This window comes from Lynx rufus, unplaced genomic scaffold (assembly GCF_022079265.1).
Source record: "Lynx rufus isolate CCGP_SWC_20201006 ecotype Redwood Valley unplaced genomic scaffold, mLynRuf1.p SCAF_56, whole genome shotgun sequence".
In the NCBI taxonomy this organism is placed as follows: domain Eukaryota; kingdom Metazoa; phylum Chordata; class Mammalia; order Carnivora; family Felidae; genus Lynx; species Lynx rufus.
The window spans coordinates 427,478-451,978 of record NW_025814874.1 but is presented as its reverse complement, the minus strand read 5'-3'; positions in this window follow the sequence as shown (position 1 = coordinate 451,978).

Sequence of the window (24,501 nt, the reverse complement as noted above, 5' to 3'; positions counted from 1 at the left end):
GGGAGCCAGGCACTGCGACTTGATCTGTCGTGTCTTCTCCGTGAGCGGCTTCACCACTAAGAAAGCAGGGGCCTCGGTCCAGTGGCACGGATCCGACACGCTCCATGTCCTAATTATCCAGGATGAGTCAGCAGATCTGCTCGCAGGCTCCCGGAGGCCTGGCCGCCGGCCCACAGCCGCAGAACTTCAGAAGGAAGGACCTCTGTACCTGAGGAGCCCCACGTGACCTTGTCCCAGCGACGCCCCTCTGTCCTCCGTATTTGCACCCGTGGGGGCTGCAGGGGCGAGGGAAGCCAGCCATGAGGTTTTCACGTGAGGCTCAGGTTCTGGAAAGAAATACCATTCCCAGAACGTCAGGCCGCTGAGACTACTTCCACCAGACAGCGGGCGAATCGCCCAGGACCGCCCCCCAGCAGGAGCACCACACAAAGACCACTCCGGGCTGTCTCTGCAGAAGGGGGCCCCGGTGACCCCCGTGAGCACCCCTGCCTTTGCTGCCGTTCCCTTTCCCAGCCGGCGTCCAACCCAGAGAGGAGACGGCTGGTAGTCACTGTGCAGGTGTGAGGCCCGGAATGCCAGGCTAGCCGCTGGGGGCCACAACCTCCTCGTCCTCACCAGAGGCACCCGTGCGCGTCCTCAGCGCTGTGACGCAGCTCGAGGGCTGGCCCACGTCCACAGGCACGCTGAGCGTCCTTGCCACCTGCCCAGAACCTCCTCCTGCATCCCCCACCCCCGTCAGAGGGGGTCCCAGTGGGAGGCTCCCACCTCTACTCACTTGGGATCCCACTGATTTCCCTTTTTGATTCCACAACCCCGTGTCCCTGCGGGGGTGCTGGCTGCGAGGGACACACCGTGGCCAGTCTGGACTTTGCCCTGTCTGCTCGTGCTCCGAGGGCCCTGCCGAGCCACCACTCTCCGTGACCCTGTCCCCAGGTCCGCCCTCCCCCTGCCTGTGTCTCACAGCCGCTGGCCCGTGCTCCACGGTGTATACGTTAGAAATCACACACACGTGTCTGCACCCCTCCAGGTCTGAGACACCCACACTTCCTGGGCAGGGCCCTGCTAGTAAGCCAGGCCGTGAAGGAGGCTGGTGACCTTTTGCAGACTCCTTAAGGGCTGGTGCCTGACCCCACGGCGTGCTGGATGCTAGCACACCCTGAGCACGCTGACGGGGGCTACTGGATGGGGCTGCTGGATGGGGGCTGCTCACGACAGTCTCACCCCTCCTTCTTCCACCCCTGCTTGCAGATCCTTCTGGGGTCCCATCAAGTTTCATGCCAAGCCAGGACCTCACAAAGGGAAGCAAGACATTCTTGGCCTCCATCGTCCTGAGAGAGGGGAGAAAATGGACCTATTCTGACGACTTTTGGGATGTCCCGAGAGCCCCTGTCTCAGCCCCAGGCCGGGCCAGGCCCCTGGGCGGGAACTTCCCCTCCCGGCACTGAGCAGGGGGCCTGGCACACACCAGAATTCGAGCCCCGGAAACGGCAGAGGTCTTGGTCCCTTAAACTGCACGTGTGGCTTCGGGAAGCCGTCGAGCCTCTTAGGGTCAGGTCCACTCTTGCAAATTAAAGTTGTTTTGGTCACAGAGATCTTTATCGTTCAAAATCATACTCTGGAACCCAGTACATGAAACCAACGACAGTGAGTAAACTCTCTCTCATAAGAGGGACTGAGCATTTTCAGAGGACTTGCCAGGGAGAGATACTGCTTCGGAACCCCTGGCCCCACAGAACCCCCTCGAAGGATGGGGGCCGGGGTTCTCTCTGAGACCCCAAACTCCATGTGTCCCTGTGGTCCCTTCCAGGCCATGGGAAAGTACTGTTTCTCTACTGCACTTTCAGGAAGAACCCTTCTTGGTCTCGTGGGGGAGCGAAGTTCTTTTAAAGCAATGCACAAGCCTTGCTGACCTCACGTTCCTTTCTGAAAGCAGCTCTGACTGCTGGTGGATGGCAGAAGGAAACAGAGCTCCCCTCACACTGTCCTCCAGGAGCAGGAGGGAGACCCCACCCCCACTGTGCTCCAGAAAGAGGAGAAACGTTCCCCCACCTCCACTGGCCTCCAGGAGAAGGGGGGAGGCTCCCCTTGCTAAGATCCTGTCCAGAGTCCATCAGTGGTGGAGTCAGTGAAGGGCTGAGTGACACAACGGGACCTAACGTGGAGTGTGACAGCTTAGGGCCACTCTGAACTGTATGAATCCCTGACACACGGGCGTCACACTTGGGACCAAGGAGGGCTGGAATGATTCTGGAACAAGAGAGGCAGGATTTAGGCTGTGGAAGACAAGATCGAAGCTGGGAGATGCCAAATACATAGGAGGGAACCGGGGCACCGCGAGTTGTGCCTCACGACCTACTTTATGCCACCTCGACCCTTCAGAGACAGGGTTTAGTCATTTTTGTCTGAATCAGGTGGTCATTTCTGATTAAAATCAAATTCTGTTCATGCAACCGGTCAGTTCATACGTGAAAAGGATCAAGGAGGTCAGTAATTTGACTTAATTTTTCAAATTAAAAATGAGTTAGGGCCCTTATAATCTCTCTTCTAAGCCATTTCAAACATCCTAATTGTCCCCTGCGTCCCTCCAGTGCCCACCACTGCCAGCACGGGGCCCCTGCCCCCTGATCCTCACAGCCCCCCCCCCCCCCCACAGCCACTGCTGACTCTGTCCAGCTTCGGGTTTATACGGCACTTGCTCTCAGACTTTGGTGTGAATCAGAATCGCCCAGGGAACGTGTAAACACCACAGACGCGAGACCCACCTCCACGGCTACTGAATCCGAATCTGAACGTGGATTAGCTCCTGCTGCTGCCATAACAAAGGGTCACGTTCCGTGGCTTCACACAGGCACCACGGCCCACCGAACGGCTCCAGAGGCCACAAGTCTCAAAGCGTCTCACGCGACCCGTTAAGCTGCCGGCAGGGCCGCTGCCTCGGGGAGGCTCTGCGGGAGCGTCGTCCAGCCTCCGAGGCCGTGGCGCTCCCGGCTTGTGGGCGCTCCCTTCCCCCTCAAAGAGCATCAGTCCAGCTGCCTCTGCGGGTGTCACCCGTGCTTTCTCGCGGGCTGTGACTCCCTCTTGCGCTCGTGAAGGCCCTCCTGACTGCATTCCGGACCACCTGGAACATCCGGGATAAGCTCCCTGTGTCAGGGGCCTCGAACGAATTACCCCCAGAGGCCCTTGGGCTGCGTCAGGGGCACGGGCCCGGGACCGGCGCGTGGGAATCCGCGGAGGCCTCCTTCTGTCGCCCACGGCACGCGTGGCGCTTGGACGTGTATCTCCAACGAGCTCCGGAAGCTTGAAAGCCGCTGGACTGTGAGGCCTGTCCCGACCCAGGTCAGGGTGGGGAAGCGCCCCCGCCCGCCGTGGCACACTCACGCTCCTGCTCGGCCTCAGTCTCGCCCTTCCCTCCGTCCATCTCCTGGACCCCACCGAGTCCACCTGTGAGGCCCCGCTCAGAGTGGCCTCTTCTCGCCGGCGTCTCTCAGTTCTCGCCGGCGTTGCTGACATGTTATTAGCAAATGAGATACTTTGATGGCAATGATTAAATCGCCCCTTCCCTGGGCCCTTACGGGTGCCCCCACTGTCCTGTCCCACCGGCCCCCGGGGCTGGACCTCTGCATCTCCCAAGGGTCCCAAACCACAGAAATAACCCCTCACCAGAGCCTAGCCCAGGGTCACATCCGGGGTCTGCTCTGATGGGAAGTTGTCAAACACGTTTTCTCCCGGCTTCTGCTACCAGAGCCTCTGCATCTCACCCCGCCACACTGTGCCCCCCGCCCCGGACTCCACGCGAGCACCTTTCTCCACACTGGGTCACCTGCCACGTTGACAGACACGCCCCCACCCCCATAAGATGAGCTCCCTGGAGTATAGCGGGTCTGACTGTGCATCCCATGGGCTCCCCTGGTCAGGCAGGGGTTTGCAAACTGCAGAAGCACTGAGGCCCAGACCAAACCAAAGCTCTACCGGGTGGCAGAGCTGGGTGACTGTGACCCTGGATGCCCCATGCGGGCTCATCCAGCTTCCCAGATGTTCCACATCCTGGCACACAGAGTCTGGACACCTGTCCGGTGCCCCGGGTGAGTGCGTAATGCTAATTATAGCCAAAGCACGGGTGTTCCAGAAACCCAGGCCCCACACGGCCTGCTGAGGACCACAGGGGGGCAACTCGAGCCCTTCTTTGAGGCTGGCAGGTTAACACCCCTAGGTATCCACGTCCCGATCCCCAGTTCCTGGCAAGGGGAATTCAGGCTGGGAGTCAGCTGACTCTGAGATGGAAAGAGTGTGCTGGCTCTCACAGGTAGGCCCAATGGGATAAGGTCCTTACAGGCAGAAGACGGGCAGGAGAGGAGGTCAGAGTGGCACGTGTGAGAAGGACTCGATCTGCCGTGGCCGGCTGTGAGGACAGGGGACAGCACCGCAAGCCAAGGGCTGTGGGTGTCCCTGAAAGCTGGAAAAGGCATGAAGTGAATGCAAGTTCTCCTCTGGAGCCTCCAACCCCCCGAGGCAGCAGCGTAGGGCCCCCACAGAGGAAGGAGATGCGTGAGAAAAGAATTAGGTTTCACGCCAACTGAATTTAAGAGAGAAATAGCTCAGAGTCTATAAAAAGTACTTTTTTCTTAGAAAATTATTTTTTTTATTTACATTGTATCAAATGTAAAAAAGACTAATGATCAATAATAGTGTCCAAATAGTGTCCAAATTTGTGTCCAAATTTAGACTCACAAAGCACACTAACATGTGTTATATCATACGGGCCTCCAGATGAAGCCTCTGAGAACACGGGTACTGTGCCCGAGTCTGCAGGTGGGCGTGGCCGCGGTCAGGGCCACACTCGAGGTCACCTGGCTATAAGCGCAGTGAGAGCGCGGTCTCCGGCTTCGCACCAGGACTCTCCTCAGAGTTTGCAGACAAATGTCTGCAGAAGAATCGTCTTTGATTTTGAATGTCGAAGATTATTTTCAACATTAAACTCAGCTCATTCTCCAAGGCTCAGAAACAAAAGCAGGAAGGATGTGATTCCCCAAGCCTGTTTCACATCGCCTCACCTGAGCGGACACCCAGGAAAGCCTGAAAAGAGAACAACCGGGAAAAAACACAAGGGGAACGGCCTTCAGAAACCTCGCAGGGGCGAGGCGTTGCTGGAGCGTAACCTGCCTGCAGCCTTCCCTCGAACCCTGCTCCAACCAAGTTCATGACGTCAGCAACACCGCAGTCTGGACGTCCTCTCCCTCAGAACAACAAACGGACCCTGCGGCCCTGGGACACCGTCCCCGGTGCACCCGCCCTGCTCCTCACCTGCTCTTTAATTGGCCGCCCAGCGTCCGAGGCCTGTGGAAGTGCCCCCTGCCCCCCCCCCCCCCGCCTCCTTCGTTAGCGCGCACTCTCAATCGATTAAATGGATGATTGATCATCAGGCTTGAGTCACTTGTTTTCCAGACCTCGTTGGCTCGGAACGGAAAGTGATGCGCAACCTTCGTTAGGGAGCAGTGGGCGTCCACCACCGCCCCCCGCCCGCGCAGACGTGAAGTGGGGGCTACCGCAGGCACCAGAGCCGTAACCGTCGCCAGCGTCCCCTCCGGCCGGTGCGTGGCCTCCATCAGTGCCGCTGTTTTGAGGTGAGCGTCCCCAGCAGGCTGCTGCCAGGTGCCGGTCACACAGGACACGCTGCTTCCGTCGTCCAACCAAAAGCCGCCCAGGTCCCCATCTCCTGGCACCTAACTGTGTTCCCCTCCCAAACACAGTGATGGTCCAGGGCCATGGCCTATGCCGAGCTACGACCCTCACAGAAGAGGCCACCGTGACGGGACGAGGGGACAGCGCCCACAGGGCAAAGGGCAGGATGCCCGTGTTTTCCGCCCTTCCCGACTTTGCCTTTCCCTAAAGGCATAAAACCAAGTAAGCCACCCTGGAGCTAGTCCTTCAGCAAGGGGACCAGGGGCTGCAGGATGAGGGCCCAGACAGGCCCTGCACAGTGGGTGATGTCAGCACATGCAGCTAACCCCGTCCTCTGGTCCACACCGACCTGGAACTCAGGTATCACCTATATACCATCTCCACTGACTGGAGTCTCAGAGACCATGTCTTCTGACTCTTCACGAATCTTCAGTGAAGGAGAAAGTCTTGCTCTCGGTGACCAGCTGCAGAAAACGGCCAGTTGGGCTGCCTGGGCGGCTCAGTCAGTTGAGCGTCCAACTCTTGACTTTGGCTCGGGTCGTGGTCCAGGGGTCATGGGATCGAGCCCCTGCCGGGTTTCTGTGCTGGGCATGGAGCCTGCTTGAGGTTCTCTCCCTCCCTCTGCCCCTCTCCCCCACTCCCGTGTGCTCGCTCGCTGGCTCTCTCTCTCAAAATAAATAAGTAAACATTTAAAAAAAAAAAGGAAATGATCAGGGATAACACTGTCCCATGATGGGAACTCTGTAACGTGATGGCAACAGTGTATCCTGATGGGAACTGTATCATGACGGAAGCCCTGTATCACGTGATGGTATCATGGCCACACTACAACATGGTGGTAACGTTGTATCGTGACAGGAACACTGTCCTGTCATGATTACATGTCCCATCGCCATGCCTGGCGACAGCTGCACCAAAGAGCGAGAAAGAGAGGAACACAGCTGACACAGATCCCAACCCGGCTGTGAGAAAGCACATGGAAAATGAGAATGAAGTTGGCCCACCCAGCTGCACGGAGGCCCTTCATGCTGTACAGCGGGGCCCGGGAGTGGGGCGGAAGTGAAGCAGGGAGTCCGATGTGACTGTCACATGTGTGCCTAAGCCACGGAGCCAAAGCTTCGCCCATCCTTCAAGTTGATAAGGGCTTTTCCCTAGGTGTGGGTCCACAGGGGAGTGTTTCTGGCATCTCTCTTGCCTCACCCACAAATTCCCAGTTTATCTTTCTTTAAAATTAAGCAAGGATTGCAAGTCAAAGATGAAGCGTCTATATTTTCACCCTCAATCTTTTGACAGTTGTCTTACCCACTGCAAATGTAGAAGCAATGTTTTTAGCAACTTGACTTCATCAAATCTTTCCAAAACATTCAACTCAATCTTCATAAAGACATCTTTTTTTTTTCAGACTTTACTGATTTGCATGCCACTTAAATAAATTACATAATCACAATAACAACAGTCATAAACAGACTTAGAACCGAATACCCTAATTTTGGCAGCAGTAAATGGGGCCAGCGGTGGTAGTGGAGGTCTGGCCACCAGGGCTCGCAGAAGGGGTGAGGCTCCCTGGCCAGACTAGACCGCCTGGCACGGGAGGTGAGAGCAGGACGTCTAGGGCGTCGAGGGCAGTCAGGGTCACGTAAGCATCTTGACATCGGACTGGAGGGAGGGCCAACATCAAGGACCGCTGGGTGTGGCCTGGCTCTTGCTGGTGCCGCTGACTCGGAGGCCAGGAAACAGCTCTTGTCCAACCGACCAAATCACAGATTCAGGCTGAGAGGTGTGTGTTTACATTTGTCGATGATGAGTCGTGATCGAACTGGAGTTTGGAGACTTTAGGTCTCCAGAACCCAGCAGCTTCCTAAAATGCGTCGAGAGAACTCACGTGTTTGACATTTACTTTAACTGGGGTTTGTTTTTTTTTAACTGAAGACCCTTTCCTATTTACACGCGCGTGTGTATGTGCAACGTATATATGACATGTTCTCGCGTAACGGAGGCGTGGCGCAGGAAGCCCGCCCACAGGCCGCTTGCCCCCCGCACACAGCTCGGCATCAGCAGCGCCGGCCGCCCGCAGCCCCACCGTCGTGCGCGCGGCCTGTGAGTATTGTCGCAGGAGCAGGAGCAGGACAGCGCCCGCCGCCACCCTCCCCCACCCAGCCCACACCGCCCACCCCGGCTCTCCGAAACCCGGCAGTCTTTCAGTACGGTGTTCCAGCCCGTGGCTCGGTCCCATCCAGATGCCGTGTTGCGGACCGGCCGACATGCAGAGAGTCAGCACCTACAGGAAGCGAGAGCGTCTCCAGGCTCAGCACGCACGACTCCGCGGGCCCTCCCGGGAAGAGCACGGCTTTCAAATCACCTCCAGGGCCCGCGCCCCGGCCCTCGGCCAGCGTCCGGAGTGGAAGCCACACCACGGCATGGGTGCCGGGTTCGCTCGGCGCCAGCCCCGCAGCTGGGGGCCCTCAGACCGTGTTCTCCCGCGGGTGTGCGTCCCGCCATCCCACCGCGGTCGCCCCGGGGCCTGGGTGACAAGAATCCAGCTCGCGTGTCTCCCGCTCAGGAATGGTTTGTCCGTCTGGATTTATGTGCCCTCAGAATTTTCCGGGAACAAAACCGAACCGGCAGAACCATCCTGCTGGTGGCAGTTCAGGCAGAAGAGACGGGGTGCCCTGGAAAGACCCTGTGCCCGCCCCGGGGCCTGCTCCCAGAGGTGACACGTACGCACCTCCGGTCCCCCTCGCACCGAGGGGGCAGAGCGGCCTAAGAACAGGCAGCCGTCAGCTGGTCAGGAAGGGGCAGGGAGTCTGCCCGGCGTGGGGGCCTCATTAGCCCCCCGTGGAGAGCCGACCAAGCAGCGGGGCGGCCTCCTACGGCCTGACCCCTGCCTCCGCTCATTCTTCCACAGATTAATTCCCCAAGCTGACAAATCACAGTGCCCAGTGAGCCCGGGGTCACTCAGTCACACTGGGTTCTGGTCAGTGTCAACCACGGCTTTACCCAAGGGTTGGGGGAACGCCGTGGAGGAGAAGGCATCCAAACACACCCGTGTGAGCTCGACCCGGAGAGGGGGCTGTGCAGGGAGAGCGCTCTCAAAACCTGGCCAGCGGTGAGACACGACCAGGCAGCCCTGGGGTGGCGCAAAAGCCCCTTTGCGCCGGACTCCTGAGGGCGTTTGAATACGGAGGTCGTCCACGGAGAGACGCGAGGGCTGTGGACGCTCTGTGCTCTAGGATACGGGCGCTGTCACCCGGAAGAACATCCTGCATCTGCCGACTGTTTTTGCAAAAATATCCTTTGCATGCAGGTGTCGTTTACTCTCTCAAAGGCCAGGGTAGTAGAAATACTGCCCTATTCCTCAGACAGAAAACCTGAGCCATGGCATCCGGGGTCACCACAGCTCCGGGCTGAGGGCACCCCGCACACGGCAGGTGTTCCTAAGACTCGCTGCGCGCCAGGGTACGTGGGACTAAAAGAAGGGCCACCAATTTGGCAAGAAGAGCAAACCTGAAGCCTTGTTGCCGAGACTTTCTACGTACAAGGAATGGTCTAACCAATACTAAGTGACAGGCCGAGACTATGAGACGGGCCCCGGTGCCCAGCCACTCACCTGCCTGGCGGGGCGGCCACGTACCCCGGCCTCCGTGCCCAGGGACCCGTGGTGCGGGTCCTCTGGGGCGTGGCCCTGGGTTCAGGATCTTCAACAGTCCCCAGCGCTCTGAGCTGCAGCCCAGTCACCCAGCGGAGGCCGCCAGTGCCGCATCCGGAGAGCCCCGCGCACTGACGCACCCCAACGGTGGCAGCAGCCACTCCTGGTAATAGTCTCGGACTCCCGTGCCCTTACGTACCGGAAACCGTAACGAGTACTTCAGACGCATAAAATGGCTTCACAGAACCCCCAGGACCACCCTTTGAAGGCACTGTCATTACCCGTCACAGATGGAAACAGGCGCTGAGGACCTTGCCTCACCCACACAGTGGGAACCTGGCTGTCCCTTTGCCCGGAGACGCGCCCCTGCCTTTGGGCTACAAACAACTAGCGGGACTGACCCTCGGGCACAGCCCTCTCTCCGGTCACTTCACCCGCGACTGATTCTGGTCCAATGGGGAAGATGTATTTTTGCAAGTTCTGATCTCAGCGTCTACTTTTATGATGCTAACTATGATAACGATCTCCTGTGAGCGTTACGTGCGTGTATTTGCGTACACACATGTATACGCACACTTACTGGGTATCTATATACGTTTCTCGTACGGTGAGTCATAACATGTGCCTCTCCAGCCAACAAAAAGATCAGGTCAGCACAAAAATGTCGTGGGGCTGCCTTTAAGACCACTAATTGATTCCGCCGCCTGGATATCCACTTGCAAGGCACCCCCAAGCCTCAGAACATGACGGCACCAACGGTCCGGCAACAGCTGCCTTAAGCCGAAATCTGCTCTCCACCGAAAGGGTGGCATCAGATGGCTTCTCGTTTTACACACTTTCATTTTTATAACAGCATCCCCGCTGTCAGAGCTGCTGCCGGTGGGTGCGGAACGGAGCCCTGGGCGCTGACGTGGTGAAGGATGAGAACACACAGCAGGCAGAGGCCCGGTGCCCGTGCCGCCCAGACCCCGACTCCAGCCGGCGAGCGCGCCATTGCTTGGGCCCTGAGCCCACCCTGTCCGTTCCGGGTGAGGGCACGCACGCTCGGCCCGGCTCACACACGCGTGCACGCACACTCGGCCCGGCTCGCACGCGCGCACACTCAGCCTGGCTCACACGTGCACATGCACACTCAGCCTCACTCACACGCACGCACACACACTCAGCCTGGCTCACACACGCACACACTCAGCCTGGCTCACACACACGTGCAGGCACACTCAGCCTGGCTCACACACGTGCACACAGCCTTGCTCGCACGCGTGCACACACACTCAGCCTCACTCACGCGCGCACACACACTCAGCCTGGCTCACACACACATGCACGCACACTCGGCCTCGCTCACGCGTGTGCACACACACTCAGCCTTATTCACATGTGCATGCACACTCAGCTTTGCTCACATGTGCACACACTCATCCTGGCTCACACACGCGCACACTCAGCCTCATTCACACATGCCCACACACACTTGGACTCACTCACATGTGCACACACTCCTTTTTCACACACGTGCACACACTCAGCCTTGCTCACATGCACGCACACTCAGCCTTGCTCACACACATGCACACACTCATCCTCACTCACACGTGCGCACACACTCGGCCTTGCTCACGCGTGTGCACACACACTCAGCCTCGCTCATGCATGCACACACACATGCGTGCTACAAGATAAGCCCAGTTTCCAGAGGCCGAGAGGGTACTTGCACTTATACACGCACGTGTGCTTGGGTTTCAGGATCGAACGTGTTAATTCTCCGTCTACCTCATCCTTCCTATTAAAGGTATCAGAGAGCATCACTCCACGCTGCGCAGAATAGCAGAGTAATGACCCCTCCTCTCCAAAGACGGTCACGCACCAGCTCTGGCATCCGTGACTGTGTTGTGTTAGTGGACAGATCCTGGTTGCTAATCAGCTGATGTGAGTCGGAGCGGCCCCGGGCAGCAGGCAGAGGACTCAGCCCCACATCACTGGCTCTGAAGACAGAGGCTGGGAGGCAGGGAATGCAGGGGCCTCTGGACGATGGAGAAGGCACAGGAACAAAGATGACTTCTCCAGAGGAGACCAGCCTCTGACAGCTGGATTCAGCCCAGTGAGGCCTAGGTCAGATTTCTGTCCTGGAGAATTGTGGGAGATACGTGGTTGTTGTTGAGACATCAAATTTGTGACAATTTGTCACAGCGGCAATGGTTAACTAATTCAGCCCTCATTCCAAGGAGAAGTTCAGAATTTGCCGGATTAACATGCACGCACACTCAGCCTTGCTCACACATGCACACGCACACTCGGCCTCGCTCACACGTGCACACACTCAGCCTCACCCACACGCGTGCACGCACACTGAGCCTTGTTCACACACGTGCACACACTCATCCTCGCTCACACGTGCACACGCACACTTGGTCTCACACGCGCACACACTCGGCCTCGCTCACACGTGCACACACTCAGCCTCACCCACACGTGTGCACGCACACTGAGCCTTGTTCACACACGTGCACACACTCATCCTCGCTCACACGTGCACACGCACACTTGGTCTCACTCACACGCGCACACACACTCGGCCTCGCTCACGCGTGTGACTGGCTCGCCTGCCCTTCACAGGTGGAAAACCACAGCTGCCACCCCACTCTGGCCCCGAAGACCTTCTCCATCAGGCAGCCCTCCAGGGATCTTAAAGAGTTCTAGAAATGTGAGTGTGGGGGAGGAAGAGGGGACACATTAGGCTCAGGCTCAGTCTTCCTTCTCCCCACAGGCCTGTCCCCAGAGCCCTTGGGGCTCGCTGGCTGGACTCTGGCAGAGGCAGCCTGGCCGCACGAAGACGCACTGTGGGCTCTGGGCTCAGAAGTGCTGCGGAAATCCCTGCACGCTGTGCTTACACCACCGTCCGTTCATTAATCCCGTTTGCTGCGAGCTCCGAGGCCGGCCCCCCAGCATGTCACCCGGAAGGAATGGGTCTCTCGAGCTCATGGCCAACTGCCAGGAAGTGGTGACTTCACCGAACCAATGGCTGTGGACGGCAGCCCGCAGGCCCCACTGGACGCCCGCCCCCTGTAGCACTCCAAGCCCAGGGGCTCAGGGTAGGCGTCCCGCAAACAGGCACCCGTGGGTGGGTCAGGGGCGGCTAGCGGTCCCAGCCCGTCTCCCCACGTCCCCCCACAGGCTGTGGTCACGAAGGCGCCCACTGCCCTCTGTTACACCCACACTTGCTCCCTGGTCCTGGTTTTGGGCCACATCCTCACTTCCCGAGGACTTGGCTTTGTTACTAGAAAGCAGGCCAGCAAACCCAGTGAAGGCCCTGCTCAAGCCGTCCCAAACCGAGAGGAAAACTTGTTCTGTACCTCAGTTTTGGGTTTTAAAAGTGAAATACATAAACTAGATGAGATAAGAATATAGGGAAAGTGACTTTACAGAACTGGGCACCCATCAAGGGGCAGGAGGTTGGTTTCTTTATTCACAGCCTAGGGAGTAGTGGGGGGAGGGCAGGTGGAGTCGTGAGGAGTCACGCAGGGTCACACGGGGTCACGCGGTGGTTATGAGGGATTGGCACGGGCGGCCCCTCAAAGGCCAGGCTGCTCCCCCAAGACACCCTGCACTCAGGTACTTGCCTCTGGGGCCTTCACCTCCACCTTCGTCTACACCGATGGCCACCCAACCCACACGCATCAATGGGCCTGAGAACTCGGGTCAGCCTCGGAGGGAGGTGGCCACGTAATTGTCACCACTGGGACAAGAGCTCGGGAGGCCAGCGGGATGGGCCGCTGTCATAGCATCCCCGGGCAGCGGACCCACCCGATGCTCGCTGGGCAGCGGCATGGGAACGCCCACTGCCCCTCGGGTGCCCGGGCGCCAACCACCTGCTAGATGCTGTGACTGTGCTCTCACCGGGCACGGCCCCAGATGTCCATTCTGTGCCAGGCCGTCGTCCCGCAGGTGAGGAAGAGGGGCTTCCGGGCAGTGTGACGCCAGCCCGCTCGGCACCTTCCCACACTGCCGTGGCTGTCGCTGTGCCCACCGCTAGCACAGCCCTGGGGCAGCAGAGGGCCGGGAGGGAAGGCCGGCCTCTCGCGGCCCGGCCTCTACCCTCTTCCTAGGCTTCTGCCATTCTCTTGGTTCCAGTAGGAACCAGCGTCCAGGCCCAGCCCGACCTGCCTGGCTCTTGTGTTCCACCTTCTGCCATTTCCAGGGTGTGCACCCTCCCTGCTGACCCGCCTCCGTGGGCCCCTCCTCTGTCCCCGGCCTGCAGATCCGGGAGGCCAGGGATCCTCCTCACCAGAAGCTTCTGTCGCTTGCTGGTTGGTGTTTGTTCCCGGAGGAATGGAAAGGAGGTGGCCTCGGGCTGGTGTTCTCAGCCTCCTACTCACACTGCATTTTCCTGGTTGAAGGGAGACTCCTGCCAAGCTGGGACTCCAGGTGTCCTGCCAGAGGGGTTGTCTTCACAGGTCGCAGAGCAAACGTGGTGGCTGCTGGGCCTCCAGGGGAGAAAATGAAAACACGGTCTCTTTCCAGCATTGACAGGGCTCTGCATACCCCTTGCCCTCACTTCAGGGCCGGCCCTCTGGCTGCACGCCGAGCCACACAGGGCGCAGATGTCCAGCTCGCACTTAGAAACACCCCGTTATTCAGAAAACGCCCCGCCTCTCCTCTCCTAACCCAACACCGCGAGACTCGATTTCCAAGCACCGCGTTCCTGGGGCTTTAAAAATAAAGTCTGCTGGGAAGTCGTGGGCAGGGGAGACTGGCCCACGGCCGGGGTTGCGCTGCAGGAACTCGGGGCGGCCCGCAGGCAGCTGGCGTCTGCCTCCTCGGCTGCAGTGGGGAAGGCCCTCAGTAGGCCGTGGCCTCCGCCCAGACCGTGGCTGTAGGTGCCGTGGACACAGAAGCAGCTGCAGAGCAGAATGCTTTTTGTCTGTAAGACACTCTCATCAGGCGGGACGACGGGACAAACGTGGTTTCGAAGAGAAGCAACCTCGGGTCAGGGGCCAACAGCGCCCCGGTTGCTCAGGGAGCCGCAGGGGTGCAGCTAGGGCGCTGGGGACAGAAGCGGCTTCCAGCACATCGCGTAAACAGAGACGGCACGGGGGGGTGGGGCTAGTGAAGCCCAAGGAGGAACAATTTGGTAAAATCTGAGATAATAGTTGGAGATACTTTATCTTTACTCTCAAAGAGCCTTCGATTTTTAACATTTCTTTCAAACAGTTTTGGAAGACAATTTCATGCTGTCTTTTTAGGAGAAAGAGAAACTGAAAATAAATGAGAATGAGTTTCTGCCCACGACGATGCTGGGCTGTTTGACTCCACAGAAGACATTTACACCACAAACTCCTATTGCTTTGTTCAGAGCAAGGGGGGAAGCGAGAGGAAGTGATGGCACTGATGTCCGTGAGCCCACGCGGGAGAACTCCTCCGGGGCCCCGTGTCTGCCGGTCGCTGCTCTCCTCGGGGACGGGTTGGCGGCCGGCCAAGGGGGGGGGGGCGTCGGCCTAGGCTTCTCCCTGCAGGCGTCCGGGGGGTGAGCACCCAGAAGCCGGGCTGGACCGGAACGGGACCCAGCCACCTGCCCGCCAGCCCGCACCCTCTGCCCCGAGGCCTAGCTGCTCTCGCTTGTCACCGGGGAGCTCAGCTGCTGATAAGCAAGAGGAGAAAATCCTCTCAAGAGGCTGGTCTGACTCCAGGCTCCCCACGTGCGGCTCTCCTTAGAGCACGTTCTGCTTGTGCCCCTACCCCAGACCGACGCGCCAGGCAGAGGGGGGCACCCGAAGGACTCAGAGCAACCGGTGCTCAGTACGTTCTACCTATTTCTCAAAAAAATAAAGAGGGTGCGTTTCTGTGGTCAGACAGCTTCTCTCCCTGTGGGTCTCCCCAACATGGGTCCCCTGAGGGCGGGATGAGTAACATCTATCCCCCACCCCGCCCAGGAACACCCGTGCCAGAACTGGGGTTCCACAAAACTCTCTTTGGGAAATGTGCCCGGTCCCCACAAAGAATCCTGCCACCTGGCCCTCCTGCTCGAGGACAAAGAGGACATTTTTCAGAGGGCGTCCCCAGTGAGACCTCCTCCCTAAAGTGTCCTGAGGTCAGGGGCGTTTGGAGAAAACAGCTAGCAGATTTTTACCGAGGATTTTCATTGGTCATGTGGGTGGATTCCCCACCAGACTGTCAGCCAAAGTCCAAGCTAGAAGAACAAGGCCTCTCCTGTTCCTGCGCTGCACCCCTTCCTCAACACTAGAGACTGACGAGGGCCTGCTCCAGGAGGGACGTTCTGCGTCCTGAGGCACCCAGACGAAGCAGGGAGGGCCCCTGCCTGGGACTTCAGCGTGTGGACTTTCCAGACATGTGGCAGCTCTGTTTCTGTGACTTGGCATTTGCCTGGTGCCAAAGACAGCTCTCTGTCTGGGACCTACAGTCAGTCGGGTTGATCCAGAGTATCTGAGCCACCACAACTGGAGAAGACGACGGGCCCTGGGGGCCCATCACAGCACCTCTGTGCTTTAGTTACAACACAAACGATGGACAATCAGGGTTTGTGTCCTTATGCAGCCAAACAAACAGAAATCACAACAATCTACAGTTAAAAAACTCCTTGCTTACGTATTATAAAAATAGGGACTTGATACTTATTTGGCCCGTATAGGAATACCTCCTAGATAAATATGAGACTAAATATGAACACAGACTGTCTTACTTTTCCCAACTCTAAAGAATTTTTTAACTTGTGAACTATGCTTCCCCACCCTTTTCGCTTTCCACAGGAAAATGCTCAACTGGCTAAAACTTTCAGAGAGTAAATAGATCCAGTCACAGTGTCTCAGGTCCTCACTCGGGTGTGGATGCAGGTGTAGACGCAGTGTCGTCTGCACTCACAGGCATCCCGTAGCCCTGTGTTGGACTTCAGTGGGCATCAGGGCACACAGCCTGGGGTCTCTGTGTCCTTTTGAGGTGACCCCGTCTGGGCTGCAGTTTATGTCCAGTAGGTAGGGTGACTGCTGACAGCCCAGGGACTGTGACGACTAAGGGGTCTCTTCTCTTCCAGAGAAAAGCAGCTTACTAGCCCCCCGTGTGCCTGTAGGTAATGCCCAGGGACAGGGACAGGGACAGGGAGGGACAGAGGGCTGTGCTGGCTCCTGCCTCCTCTGAGGCAGAAAAGACAGCCTGCTCACCCTTCCCTGTCCCTTCGGCAACCACGCACATTGTCGATGTGAATTCAGCAGGCGGGCAATAGTAGCTGACCCCGGGCCTGCGTGAATCGTGAATCCAACAGGTGGGACACGAAGCTCGGTCCCGCCACGTGTGGAGCCCTGGGAAAGAGGAAGAAGCAGTGTGTGGCCACGGCGTGGCCGTGTGATCCCGTTTCGGGAGCCCATGACGTGCCTGACTCCGTTCCTGGCCGGCTTTGCCCAAAGAATTCACTGCGGGGCTTCCCAGTTTTTCACCAAAAAGGAAAAAATTAAGTACTTATTTATTATTTTCTTCTTTCCTCCAAAGGCAAAAAGCTTGAAGGTAGCAAAAGGAACGTAAGTGAGCAGCAACCGTGCACGAGGTGAGGAAGACCATCTCCCGGAACTTTCAGGGGCCTGGGGCCAGTCGGGCAGCAGGAGGCCACTGGACTCTCTCTTCACTGGTGTTCATGACGACGTCCTGTGAGGGCTGTACAGGTGCACAGGGACTGCGTGAGCTCCGTGTCCCGTCCTGTCCTGCAGTCTCCCTGGGGACAGGGCCATTCACCCCACCACCCGTCTGTCTGCCTCAGCCCGAAGGATGGCAGCTAACTCCTAAAATGAAACCATCACCACGATGGCTCCTTGGGACCAGGGACGGATAGCCCCTCTGGTGCCCCGGTCAAAGGGAGAGACGAGGAAGGCCAGGCCTTGGGCACAGCTTGAACGTGGGTCCGGATCCAGGCCCAGCAGCAGAAGCCGGGTGTGGGGTCCCTGTCCCAGTGAGACAGGCAAACAGCCACGCCTCTCATTCTGTCATGCCGGTCTCTCCCAGTTGCCCTGGGAAGCTGCCTTGTAAATGCTTTAGAAACCAATGTTTACAGCAGAGAGGGCGGGGTCAGGACGACCGTCATCAAAGCCGGTTTCTTCTGAAGTTCAGAAGCTTTGGTGCAGGAAGTTCCCATCCCGTCCCCCATGCTTCCCACCTCACTCGTTCAGGCTCTTCTCCTTTCCTGTTTCAGCCAGAGACAGGACGCTGCGCCCACCTCACCCGCCCACCTCACCGTGCCCAGACCTGATGGGTTCAGGAGGAGGCAGAAGCCTCGGCCCGCTGGCCCTGGGACGGCCCCTCCTGACCCCAGAGCCGTCCTGGGCCAGGGGTTTCCACCCACCCTTCTCCCCAAGTCCGACCCAAACTCCCGGGTGGGCAAAAACGTGAGTCAGGTAAGAACCCCGAGGAAGCAGACTTTGTATGCAGGCGAGTCCCGGCTAGGGGCCCGTAAGGAGACGGTGCTGTCCCGTCTGTGCTGTAGGACACCGGGCGCCCTGACGCGTCGCTGGCCATAGTATTCGTCCATGGGGGACCGATGAGCCTTTGAATCATGGGGGACCTCGTATGCACACACGCACATCTCGGAACACGGCCCCCCGTGTGTTCGTGTCCACCCGCCCAGGAACCAACACCGACCGGGTTCCTGGCCTGCGAGTCGGCCGTGGAGGCCGTGACAAACACCACCTCACGGCCGTGGAGACCCGAGCTGGGGCCACGGCGTCCAGTCAGGACCCATCCCAGGCCTTCCCCCGCCTTCGTATTGTCCTCCTCTGAGTCCTTCCCCGTAAGGACGACAGTGGCTGCATTAGGGCCCACCCTGCTCCCTGCTCGCATCTTAACTACTTGTATCTGCAGGGACCCTATGTCAAATAGGGTCACATTGTAAAGTGCCAGGGGTAAGGACCTCAACGTAAGAATTTGGGGGAGGCACAACTCCACCCATAGCGGACCCCTTGTTCATTCACCAGCCACTGGATGACACACCTTCTGTAAGCAGGGAGCAAGGCTGGGGTCATCTCCACACACTGGTGACCCCAGCACCTCGGCCCCAGGCAGGGCCCATCTTTCTCCGCAAAGTAATGGGCGAGCGGCCCCCAGGTTTCTCACATGTTAGGACTGTGAGAGTCGACTCTTCCTCTGGTCTCAGACCACTGGAGGGTCAGGCCTCTGTCAGCCCTGTGCTGCATGGCCAGGCAGCTGAGGAGACGCGTCCACGTGCCTCCCCACGAGCCCTTGGCTGCGCCACACCACGAAAAGAGCACACGGACAGCACTCAGCCTTTGCCCTCAGTCCCCCCGGGGCCTGCCCACAAGCAGCTTCCCACAGCCCCGGCCTCGTTCAGGCCACCATCACCGTCCAGCCCCAGCTGGGACATCACCCCCTGTCTGACTCCTGAGTTCACTTGTCGGTTTGTTTGTAATCCTTCAGGGCTGAGTGTGGTTTCAACGAAGCGCAGGAGGAGGACTAGGAGACATGCTGGGGAAAGCAGTCTGGAGGGCCCCCGATGACAGTGCACGTCTCAGGATGCAAGCAGCCTGTCCACCTGCTCATCCAGGAGCACCACCACCAGGTGCCCCACCGGGCGCTGGGGACCAGCCCTGCCTTCCTGGGCTCACTGTCTTCTGTGGAGAGACAGCCCAATGAACAGACGCACCGTAGAGTGACTTCTGGTCAGCGCACAGTAGGACAACTGCTGGTCAGCCCCGTGGGGAGACGGCCCAATAAACAGACGCACAGCAGGGCGACTGCTGGTCAGCACACAGTGGAGTGACTGCCGGTCAGCACCGTGGAGAAAAATAAGGCGGGAGAGTCGGTTGGGATGAGGCTCTCCCTTGTGCGTGCCAGGAGGCCTCTCTGGAAGGCGACACTGAAGGGCGTGTGAATGAAGTCAGGGCCAGCGGTGAAGTGTCGGGGAAACAGAGGAGCAGCGAGTCTGAGGCCCTGCGGGGAGAGCGGGCCGCGGAGCCCTGGGCCAGACGGGAGACAAGAGCTCTCCGGCGCAGCCCTCGGGGCGTTGGGAGCCCGGGGTGTGGCCTGACCTGGGTGCAGATGGCGGGCACATGGGCAGGGCTCTGCAGCCAACCACGGGAGGCATGGAGTCTAGCCCGCTGACCCTCGAGGGGCCGGTGCGTAGACTGTGCCTGAGACCAGACGCGGGGACGTGGCCCCGGGGCTGTCAGTCCGCGCGGCACCCACTGCTGGCTTGAGGAAGATTATGGAGAAGCAGACGAGCTCAGTGAGCGGGGGCAGCTCCCTGGACACCCGAGTGCAGATACTGGGGAGCTCAGGACGGGCTGAAGATGCACGTTTGACAAGCTTGGCATCATCTTGAGGGCCGTGACCTGAACAAGTCCCCACGGAATGAACCCAGAGAAGCAGGCAGAGAGACTAAGGACCGGCTGGTAGGTGAGAGGGGTCCTGGGGGGGGAGCGAGCCAGGCTGCCTATCGCCGATGGGCGGTGGTGCCACCAGGGACTGAGCAGGGGGGCGGCGGGGCCCAGGGTGGGGAGCCAAGGGGCTTGTCTCAGTGGGGAGGGGCCGTCCCATGGTTGTGCACCGTGGGGAGACGGCCCAATGTCGGGAACAATTCTCTCCGTGGAGGCTTCTCTTTCTCTCTTGTGCTACATTCTCAGGCATCGGCGTCTACTGCCTTTGTACTTAGGAAACGGGAGTTATCGAAACAGGCCTGGCCCACGCATCTTGCCCGCTAACCTGCCCACGCTCGTGACGGGCTGGGCCCCCCAGGCTCCCTCCTTCCTACCCCACCTCTTCTGATGTAAGGCGTCTTCCCGGCCAGGATCCCACGTGGTGGTTTGCAGCTTTGGGTGGGAAAGTCTGATCTCGACAAAGACTGGGATCTGGCTTCAAGAGGCCAGGTCACGGAGGGAGACAAGGCAACCCTTTTGTTCCCGACAAACCGAGTGAGCAGAGGCCAGATGGCTGAGCGACTCCTCACGAACCCCAGGACGCCTTGGGGGTTTTTTTTTAATTTTTTTTTTTTACATTTATTTATTTTTGAGAGACAGAGAGAGACAGTGCGAGCGGGGAGGGGCAGAGACGGAGGGAGACACAGAACCTGAGGCAGGCTCCAGGCTCCGAGCTGTCGGCACAGAACCCGACGCGGGGCTCGAACCCACGAACCGTGAGATCGTGACCAGAGCCGAAGTCGGACGCTTCACCGACTGAGCCCCCCAGGCGCCCCAGGACACCTTGGGTTTTGAGGTTCCCTGAGCAGAGCAGCAGACGCTGTGCTGGTCCATGCAAAGCCCACACTGTCGGGACCAGGCCAAGTTAGCCCTTCGGCTCCTCAGGGAAGCCGCTGACCATAAACCCAGGAGCAGAGAGACCGCAGGAGCGGCTGCCCTCTCGGCAAAGATGCCACCACGTTCTGTGTGAGGGTCTCTGCACGCTTCGGGAACACCACACAGCCACTCAGCCTCCCTGTTGGCCTCCTGCCCGAACCTTCACCTGTTTCCCTAGCAACCAACCCTGAGACACCTTTCAATTTGCAAAATATCAGGTCAAAAGAGAAGTGTTAGTTTATGGCAATAAAAATAAAAAATAAACATCTTGATTTGTCAAAAGGGTTCGAAGAATCCCAAGAACATACCGCCGCACAGGCAGGAACGTTCGCCTGCTCTTCCGGGCGAGGGGTCTAGACGTACAGCAGGGTCTCAGGGGCACAGGAGGCGCACGTGGGGCAGCCTGTGGACCCCACGGCCAAGCAGGAGGGCCGTGGTCACCTCCTGCTGCCAGACGGCCCCTGTTGAGCTCCGGGACACTGCCTTTTGGCCTGGGGGACAGAGGACACACGAGTCTGAGGCCAGGACCCTGTGCCGTCCACACGTGCAACACCATTCGTCCACTTCTGTGCTTACAGGGCACAGCAGCTGGAGGTCTTACCCGAATCCTGGTAGAGGAACCGGCAGTGCCGGATTCTGCCAAGGCCACGGCCGCCCGACCCCTGGACGAAACGGAAGCTGTGAGTGTTGGGCGGCTGCTCGTAGCAGGCAAGGAGGCGAGGCTCATCTCTTATGTGCCTGCCAGGTAAGGACGAGAGCCATCCCTCTGCTGGAGCAGGTGTCTGGACATCTGTGGGCAGGGGCAGCTTCCACGGGGCCGGCAGGACGCTGGGCCGGGGCCAGAGCTCCGCTGTTCGAGGAGCTGAACGGCCGAGGGCCGCAGGCCACGGGGCGGGAGGGCTCTGACTCAGTGCAGCCGGCAGAGGGTGAGCCTGATCGATTTCCAGGCAAGTGGGGATCCCCCCAGGGGCTCCCCGGGGACCCCCAGCCTCTGTGCAGCTCCAGCCCTTGCCTGGGCCCTGCCTCCACTCAAGGGGCGTAGGACACACGACAGCGATTCGTGCCGCAGGACGCTTGTGCCAACTCCTGAGGCTCATGCAGGCGGCCACAGGTGGGGACACCTGGGTCACAGGTGGCCGGGGGCAAGAGGCCTCTGGCCTCCTGTTGTCTGGAAATCATGGGACTCACTCTGAAGTAGCATGCCTGTCAAGAATTCAGTTCTCGGTGACAAAGACTCAGGAGATGCTGAGCCCTCTCCTCGCTGTTGATGCTGGTGCCACCGGGAGCATACCTGACTTGCTGAAGCCAATAAATTCAGAAAGGACGAGGCCCCCCGGCCAGTGGTAGGTGGTGGTGTTTCCAGGAGGGCTCGGGATCCCATCGGGCCCTCCCCAAGGAGAACTGCCATTGAAACCGTGAAGATTCCAATAAAATCATTTTTCCTCTTCCTGCCACGCTGCAGGTGCTTCAGGGCTAGGAGCTGCGGGAGGCCACGCTTTGCCCAGGTTGTAAACAGCTACGACACCGATCAAAGGGGCTACACAGACCTAATCACAGAGCTTGACAATGAGGGCAGTGAGGGTTTCGCCTGCGACAAAGATGGACGTGGAGGTAAGATCCCGATCCATCCTGAGAATGCAGGGCACTTTCCGGGGTCCCTTCCTGGTCTCCTTCCCTTCCTCCCCTCAGCAGTGGGACCGGACCATGCAGTGGACAGTCTAAACTCAGATGGCCTAGTGGTCCCTGCATCCAACATCCATTTCACATAAAAGGCGGGGAGGGGGGGAGATTTTCAGGTTCAATGAGAGGAAATAAGCCCTGGAACTTCCCTGAGAAACCCTACCACTGGGAATACAGTGAAGAATCCGGGGGCAGACATCCCTCCTCCAAGTGGCTTAGTGACACGCACCGGTGTCGCCCTCGAATGTCCTTCTAGCCCATCTCTAAAGGAGCGCCCGGGAGCTCGGGGACAACAGTGCCTCACGCCGAACTTGGTCGTGGCCACGAGGGTACCACCCAGGTCCCTGCTGCGGAGACTGAGAGTACAGGGCCCGGGTCTCACTCCCGCTGCAGAGACTGAGTATGTCCTGGTGTTTTCTCCTCGCCTGGTTGCGTCCACATTGTACAGGCCACGCAGGACTGCGTTGATGGAGCCGGAACTGGTGCCTGTTTGCTATGAAGGACCTGGCGTCAGGCAAGGAAGGTCACAGTATCTACCGGCGCAACGGGAACCACTTCGAAGGGTGCAGTTGTGTCGTCCAGGGTCCCCGCAGAAGCCAAACTGACACGACACATACGTATACAGGCAGAGAGGTGGACCCTGAAGACCTGGCTCCCGCAGTTGTTGGGGCTGACGAGTCGAAATTGTGCAGAGCAGGCCAGCGGGCTGGGATCCCAGGCAGATGTCCACGTTGCTTCTTCTTCGGGAAACAGTCTGCCTGTCTCTTTGCGGGCCTTCGGCTGTTTGCACGTTACGCAGGGTCACCCACTTTCCTGAAAGTGGCCCGATGCAAAGTTAATCTCGTCCAAACAATACCTCACAGCAGCATCTCCCCGAGCGTTTGGGAGAACACCGGGCACTACGGACCAGCCTGGAGGACACGTGAACCGAACACTCTTGGACCCTGAAGTCACGTACTCGGCAGTCTGGAAGTCTGCTCCTTCCGTACGTCCCCTCTGGGAAGCAGAGAAGGTGCAGGACTGTGCCTCCGGGAAGAGGCAGCCTTGCCAGCGACAGGCTCCTTGTGTCTCATCCAGGCTCTCGGCTCGAGTGACGGCGCCTCAGAGGCCTGCAGGGGAGGCCTCGGTCGCTGCACCCTTGTGGAAAGACTGGGCTCAGAACTCACGTGCAGCCGAGCACGAAGAACTGTCGCAAGCTGACTCCCGTCTTGCTGCCCCCCTGCTGCCGTGTTCTGGGGACCAGGAGGCCTCGCTTGCGGTCCCCAGGCCCCACGGTTCCCTGGGTGTCTGCCCGCAGCTGAGCAACAGTCTGGACCCCAGAAGGGTTGGGACCTCAGTCACTTGAAGGCCACCAGCTCTGACATCAGGACCAGAGCCGACGCGTCCGGAGAGGCCCCGAGAGGAGGGAGGCCTCGGGGACATGTCTCGTGGTGCGGCACGTCACGCCCCCTCCCTGCTGGCTCTCTTCCGGGGCTTAGCAGTAACTGCTCTCGGAACCAAATCCAGAGCCATAAACATGAGTGGGGTGCTGGGACCCTCCCCTTCCTCCGAGCCCATCCGAGGCCCCGCCCCCCGCTTGCTCTGCTCCTGGCGGCCACACTGGCTCTGGCTCTGTCCTGCAGACTCCACCGCCTCCCCCATCAGGGCCCCTCGCCCCTCCCCCGAGCTGCAGGGGCTGGCCCTCCCTTCCTCCTGGCTCACCATGCAGGCTGCCTCCCCAGGTGTCCCTGACCACTGGCCACACCGCCTCCCCGGTTGTCTCTTATCAAAACCTCGTCAACGGCAGAATTGCCCTTCTCAGACGTGGGACTCTCCGTGCTGTCTGCTTGTTTAGCACGATGCCCCAGGGCCCGGGCTGGAGCTGTAGGTGCTCAGAGGACAGTGGGCACCCAGCTCAAGGCTCTTGGGGTGCCCTGGGGACCCATACCCAACCGGCCCCCTACGTCACATCCGTACCCGGCTTCTCTCTCGTGCTGACTGACCCATGTCTCCTTGACAGGCCTAGGTCTCCCGCCTCATTCGGCAAGCAGACGTCTAGGGGAGCTCACGCCTCCCAGGATGCAGCGGGGAGCATGTCAGATGTGCGTGAGGACTGCAGGCCCCGGACCGTCCACAGGTCACTGGGCCTCCCCGGGCCTGCCGTCCTGTCCTGTTTCTTCTCTCCCGAGGGTGGTGAGATCGCACAGAGGGATT